This window comes from Glycine max, chromosome 2, assembly GCF_000004515.6.
Source record: "Glycine max cultivar Williams 82 chromosome 2, Glycine_max_v4.0, whole genome shotgun sequence".
Taxonomy (NCBI): domain Eukaryota; kingdom Viridiplantae; phylum Streptophyta; class Magnoliopsida; order Fabales; family Fabaceae; genus Glycine; species Glycine max.
This window is the reverse complement of record NC_016089.4, coordinates 19,183,822-19,191,324: the sequence shown is the minus strand read 5'-3', so window position 1 is coordinate 19,191,324 and position 7,503 is coordinate 19,183,822.

Sequence of the window (7,503 nt, the reverse complement as noted above, 5' to 3'; positions counted from 1 at the left end):
CGGCAAGAGGTCTTCGTATGTCATTGGGATCGGGGTGAATTCTATAATCGGTCTCAGGGGAAAGTTCCTCATCGTGTTGGAACTAGCACCAAAGTGGGCATTGCCGGCCGAGCGAGTCGTGGTTGGAGCCGGAGCTTGGGGGCCTCCCTCAGGATGGGGGTGGGCGCTCTAGGCTGTACAGGTGCTGAATTAGAGGAGTTCCCGGCGCGAGCTGAGAAGCTCGGATGATGTTGCGCGTACTAGTGTGTACCATGAGAGGTCTGCGGGGGCTTGACCCATGCGGGCGCCGAAGTGACGGCATGGGTATCTCCTTCCTTCCCTTTTGCCCCAGTTGCCCCGATTCTTCTAGCATTGGCACTTGTGGAGGAGACGTAATCGAACTTCCTTCTTTTCAACCCTACTTCTATTATTTCCTCGACGAATACCAAGTCTGCGAAGCTGGAAGGCATGTATCCTACCAACTTCTCATAGTAAAACACTGGCAAGGTGTCTACCATCATGGTAATCATCTCCCTTTCGACCATGGGAGGGGCCACTTGTGCTGCCAAGTCTCTCCACCGCTGTGCGTACTCTTTAAAGGTCTTACTTTCCTTCTGAACCATATTCTATAGCTGAGTGTGATCGAGAGCCATATCGGAATTATACTGATATTGCCTCAGGAAAGCAGTAATCAGGTCCTTCCAAGTACGGATGCAGGAAGCTTCCAGATTAGTGTACCAAATAATCGCGGCTCCAGCCAAGCTATCTTGGAAAAAGTGCATTAACAACTTTTCATCCCTAGAGTGTGCCCCCATCTTGCGACAATAAATCTTGAGATGGTTCTTAGGACAAGTTGTCCCTTTATACTTGTCGAAATCAGGCACCAAGCAAAGATTTGTCATGTCCGCAAACGGATAATCACCAAAGCCTTCAGCAGCTCTCAATCTCTCCTCGAGGAGATCGAGTTTCCTTCTTTCTTCCGCCGCCGGGGGTGGTCCTTCTGTGGACAAGAATATTGGTTGTGCTGTGAGGTTGTGCTAAGGCAATGTGTTGGGTGTCGGCCCCTCGACGGGGATCGGGGGGTGGAAATCGACATCCCCTTGGGCATACTCTCAATGATCTTCATGGACCTCGTCGGGCTATCCAGGTGGCTCCCCTTCAAGGATGAGGGATGAGACATGACCCGCGTCATCATGCATGACTGACGGCGTGTAATTAGGCAGCAATCCATAAGGGTAAGCCACCCGGTTGTATCCTAAATGAGGGTTGTTGGTGTGCCCCAGTGTGCTCCTTTCTCATCCTACCGTGTTTGAGGGAGGATGGTGCGCAGTAGCTAGGAGAGTTGGGTCTGCTTCGGCAGCCGAACTAATAGCGGTAGAGGTGGCCACGTTTTTCTTCATGAGTTGTCTCATTCCTAACATGGCCTCCATCATGGAAGCTATTTGTTCTTTCAAAGCCGACATGTCGGCTTTCATCTGTTCCAGTGTCTTCTCTTGATCACCCATCGTTCTAGATTTGGATCTGGTGCGATAGGGATGCCTTGGGGCATTATTAGTTATGGTGTTTTTCCTAAAAAAACCAAACGTGAGTAGTAGGTAAAGAAAGATGAATGCATGCTAGAGATAAAATGCGGGAGTGATTTGATTCGCACTAACTTTTGGAGTAAAAACATGGGATAAACTCATTTTATTAAGAAAGTTATAACTAGTCAAGATCTGAGTGACAATACAAGTTTCCTAGCGGTTTCTAATTATATGGGCCACTAGATCTATCATATGTTGACAATAGTCGAGAAGTCCGTGGATCTCCTTGGGGGCAGAGTAGGTGTCCGCCATCGCTTTGGCCTTGGCTAGCAATCGGGGAAGTTCTTGACTCCCGTTCAAGGTAAGAGCAAATCGGTCCATCCTTATTGTTGCCTCTTGATGTAACGAGTCGATCACCCTTCCTCTAGCCTCCTTTTCCGCGTACACTCAGGCATACTCGTCCGCCACTTTATGCTCGTGAGCCGTGGCTAGATTTAGTTCTTCTCGGTACTTGCTAATGATGGCTAACATGTTGGTCTCTGTCTCGCATAACCGTTGAGACAGGTTTCTTTTGGACCTTGAGCAAACCTTCAACTCATTTTTCAAGATCAAACTTTCTACTCATGATTGGTCCCTTTCCTCTCTCCGGAGCTTAAGCTCGCTGTTGCTGCCCCACAGAGCCCCTCGGAACTTGTTCCAGTCGTGCTCTTCCCTACGAGCCTTCTTGGTCTCTTGTTCCAAGGCTTTGGTGGTTGCTATATTTATATCTCTCAGTTCGGCATTCTCTTTTTGGATTTTCAGAGCTGCTGATTTGAACCTTTCTTTGACTATTTGGGCTTGCTCGAGTTCTGCCTCAAGTGCCTACACCTCTTCGTCTTCCTCCGGTGCCTCAACTTCCTCCCTTTTAGCGGTTCTCAAACTCGGGAGCCAATCTAAACCTTGCATGTGGGCTTTCAACCACCTTCGGTAACCACCGATGGGCCCATTGTTACTGCCCCTGAGTTCTTTGTCCTTCTTTCGCACCACCTCCCATGCCTTGCGAACCTTATGAAGTGCCTCCACGTTGGTCTTATTAAAACCTCGTGAAATGATAGGCGCGATCTCTTCCTCTAGTGGTGCCCCTCTCATAGGGTAGCCAAGTTGCCTTATAGCAAGAACGGGATTGTAACTGATGCAACCCCTCGTCCCCATCAAGGGAACATTCAGAAATCCTCCGCACGAAATAAGAACTCTGATTCTTCCTTCTTTCCATCGAGGGAACCAATTGATAGACGCTCCTTCTTTATTTGCTAAGAGTTGGCCCCAATTTGCGCCTCCTTTCTTTGTGCATGAATGGTGACTTTCTAGCGGGCAAGCATGCCTTACCTCTTGACGAAAAAGATGCGAAACCAACCATACGTAAAGAGTTGGAGTACAACAAACAATCCTCGTATTACTCTTCTCACACCTTCGGTCGAAGGTGTCATATAGGTTGGCTAGCATAGCGACAACCGGGCTTTCCTTGTGGTCATGATAGGCGAGAAAAGCGTCGATCGCTGCTAGGTCCACCAACCTATCCACGTTCAGAAAGAGCACTCCTCTGAAGATCAATAGTGTGAGAATGTCTATGAACGGGGCCCATTTGCCTTTACCTGCCAAGATTCTTGCTTTTGCCTTCAAATATTTTCTCGGTATTCCAACCACCCCATTTTCAACTTGCTTTCTGTGGTCTAATTCCTGCGCCGAGATTTGGACTATCTTAGAAATTCTAGCTAATGAGGGATAGAACCCTGAGAAGAAGTATGGTCTCCTTCCCCCTAGAGGACATCCTAGGATCTCTTCAAATTCTTCTACCATGGGTGATAGCTGGAAGTCCCCAAAGGTGAAGCACCTCAACGGCTTATCATAATACTGGGCAAGGGAGGCAATGGCCTCTGTGGAGACTTCTACCATGGCTAGGTCCCAGATTTTACCGTCAGCTTTGCGAAAAGCTTGCCGCTGGAGCTGACCGATCACCTCCATTAAGGCATTGGACCATTAATGATCTCTTGTTATTTTTTAAAAGAGGTAATAAAGCAACTGTTGATTTTAGGCTTTTTAGAAATCGACGTTTAACCAATAAAAGCGGAAAAGACCATTTTAAGGCATTGGACCTTAAAAATGGCTTCTTTAGGTGATGACAAAAGCTTGACTTATGAATTGATTTTAGCCTTATTTCACTTTGGATATTAGTCAATTCGATTAAGAAAGGAAAATCCCAAAGAAAAACGTCCGATTGATTTTTTTGATTTATTTTACTAAAAGATATTTTTGATTATTATATTATTATTTTTCCTCTTTTTGGTTTTAAACGTGGTTACGGCATGACCGAACGGTCAGATTTCATTTTAACAGAAATTAAAAGATGTTATAATTCAAATGATCGGTGAAAATTTATTTTATTTTTTGATTAGGCGAGAAAGTGACTTAAATAAATGACTAAAGCACGTCAAAAAGGGGTACGAAAAGTAAATGAAATGAAAATAAAAGCACGCGAAACCAATGAGGACCACTAAGGGTACATAGAATGAATTGAAAAGTTCGATTTCGGGAACTTACCGGTTGAAGACCGAAGAACGAACGAAGAACGGTTGAAAATCTTTGCCAAATCACCCACGGAAACGTCACGGAAGCGTTACGGAAGCGCCTCGGCTTAGATTTTCTTCACAGAAACAATTTTTCTCACTAATTTTCAGTGAATCTCAGATACCAGGAGGGTTGAACATTTTTGTTCTTCCCTCCTTCCCCTATATATAGGAAAAAGAAGGAGAAGCTTGCCACCCAGCTCGCCCAGGCGAGCTAGGTTGCTTCCTCCAAAAGGCACCGCCTTCTGGAGAACTTCCTGGAAGGCCCAACTGGGCCTGGTTGCTATTTGCACCCCCTATTTACTAAATACACCCCTCTTGCCTTTTTTTGCTGATTCTTTTTCCGTAACGTTACGGAAACTTACAAATTATGTACCGATACTTGTTTTCTTTTCGTAATGTTACAAAACCTTACGGATCACGTAATCATCCCCTTTTTTGGCTTCCGAGATGTTACGGAACTTTACGGATTGTGCTACAATGCTTTCTTTTGACTTCCGGCATGTCTCGGAACTTCACAAATTGCCTAACGATGGGTGCCAAGTACCTCGAAGTAGTCAAAGGAGGGTCGCATCCCAACAACAGATGGTCACCGGATAAAATTAGGGTATGACACATATCATGCGCTGAGTGCATATCCTTCTTTTGCTAAGCAAGGTTAGCCTGCGCTAAGGGCGCAAACCCCTGCATGTCATGGTGATTGGCTCGCTAAGCTGGCCATGAGCGAGCTTAGCCCAATTCAATTCAATCTGAATTGGGCTAAGCGAGAGTACATTCGCTCAGTGCATTATGTTTAGTGGCTAAGCACGGTGCACCATGCTAAGCCCTATTCTTTGCGGCCAAATCACTGGTTTCATTGAGCTAAGTGCGACCCATTCACGCTAAGCGTAATTCCTTGCGGCCTGGATAGCGCTAAGCTAGGAACCACTCGCTAAGTGCATACCTCCCTGTATGCAGGGTACAGTATATTCGCTAAGCCGACCAAAAGTGCAGCTTAGCGAGAGTTGCAGGTTTTCTTATCTGCACATGTCGCTTAGCGCGTTGTTTTTCGTTAAGCACAGTTTTATGAAAAAAAAAATTAATTAAGGACCATTAAGCGAAATAGCCTGCTAAGCGAGCGTGTTGAGAAACCAAACATCTCTCGCTACCGCTAAGCGGATGGCTCGCTAAGCCAAAGATTTTTAAATGGGCCCATGTTGGCCCGCCAAGACAAGAGGCAAAAAGCTAAACGTCTCTCTCGCTTAGTGGATCATCTCGCTAAGCGAGTTATTCGAAACTTGGTTAAGTGAAATGCAACAGTAGTACACTCACACTTACACCAAAAATCTTGAGCTTTTCCTACAACCTCTTTCTTCTGAAACTTTCGTATTGCATTCTTGGCTCATTTTGCATCCTTTACCGAGTCTCCACTAACCATCTATGATCCAAGTAAGCTTCCAACTTCATTTATGCTCCTTCTTTTGTTAATACCTTAGGATAGAAGACATTAAATTAGCAATTTGATTTTTAGGTTTAGATTGTAAGTAAAATAGATAAAAGTTAAGGCTTTGTTAGGAGTTGTTAGGGGTAGATAATTTTGATTGTGTTGCATGTCTGATATAGGCCTATTAGAGGCCTAAAAGAGGAAGTCGAAAGACTTCCTCGTCTGTGTTTTTTCTGGAAAATGTGACGAACTCGCTAAGCGCAGCGGGTGCGCTAAGCGAGTTCATCAATTAAGCCTTGAATATTTACATTTCTAGATGAACGTGCTTAGCCAGCATGCATTCGCTAAGCGCATTCAACCAGATTGTCGAATGTTCATCTTCATTAATGACAAACCTATGGCTAAGTGAGTACCTGTCCCACTAAGCCAATTATGCAGAGAAAAATTTTCTGTCATCACTAGCTAAGTGCAACCCTGTTGTGCTAAGCCGGTGTGTTGTTTTAACTAAGGTGCGGTAAGCTAGCTGCGTCTCACTAAGCGCACGTTGCCAATTTCAATTTTTATTTTCTGTTTTGATTTTGATAGCGTCTGGTCTAATAAACTAATGGGTTCTTTTTTATTGTAGATGGCATCCAGGAAAAGGAAGAGCATTTCTTATAAGCCACAAGTCCAGTTTGATACTAGGAGATTCCAATCCTTGGAAGCCTGGAACCGATACACAGATAACATTTTGGACCAGAGGATCTTTCTGGAAAGGAATGTTAGGATTTATCATACTGAATTTGATGAGTTTAAGGCAGAGTTGGAGAGGCGTAACCTTCACAAACGCCTCGCCAACCTTCAGGAGGGAAGCATAGATGTGGCGATGGTTAAAGAATTCTATGCCAACCTGTACAACTCAGAAGACCAAGTTCCCAAGTGTGCCAGAGTCAAAGGTCGTATGATCAAGATAGATGCAGACAGCCTGAATGAATTTCTTCAGACCCCAGTGTTGTTAGAGGAGGGAGAATCGTACCCTCTTACTCTAGATTTTGCAGATTGAGGTATGATCCCAGAGAGATGGAGGTTATCCTGTGCATTCCTGGCAAGGGCTTTGTTCTGAACATTGAGGGCCAACCATGGAAGCTCCTCATAAAGGATCTTACTACCTTGGCCCAAACATGGAGTGTCTTCTCTTACTCCAACCTAGCTCCTACCTCCCACACCTCGAACTTGAATATTGACAGAGCTAGGTTAGTTTATGGCTTAGTCACAGGGATAACCATTATGGCCCAGTTCAACTCTTCTTGCCTAGGCTTCCCAGCTTTAATCAAAGTCTTGTGTAGGTCAAGGGGAGTTGGATCTGATGCTCTTACTGCTTACAAGAGCCTGAGGCTGGTCATTATCTTGGCCTATATTAAAAGGAAATGTTGGAATGTGAATGACCAAATAGTTAATTTTCCAAGGGCAAGGAAAACCAGGTCCAGAGCAGCTGGTGTTCCCTCTTCGCCAGTATCAACAACCCCATCTGCTCAAAGCTCCCAGACTTCAGATGCTAAGTTGCAGAGTTTGTTTGAGGGACAGATTCTCATTATGCAAAGCTTGCAAGAATTGGCCCACCAAAGGCCAATCATGAGTGTCGAGCAGTTCATTGAGCAGGTGGCCTGGCCTAGAGCTCAACCTTCTTTTGTTAGTGATTATGGAAGCTATACAGCCCAGGCACCTCAGCAGCAAAAGCCAGAGCCAAAAGACCACCAATCCTCTAAAGCCACTGTTCCTAGAGCTTTTGATGTTGCAGAAGGTAGATCATAAATGAGATATGAGGAGGTTGCTTATCCTGAGCCAGTACCAGTACCAGCTAATCCACCTTCTCCAATGGTGGATCCATCTTCTCCCGCGCCAGAAGCAGCTCTCCCATCTACACCTATTCTTATATTTGATGACCCTACAGTGCGAACACCTGAATGGATTCCTACTCCTCCACCCACATCATTCA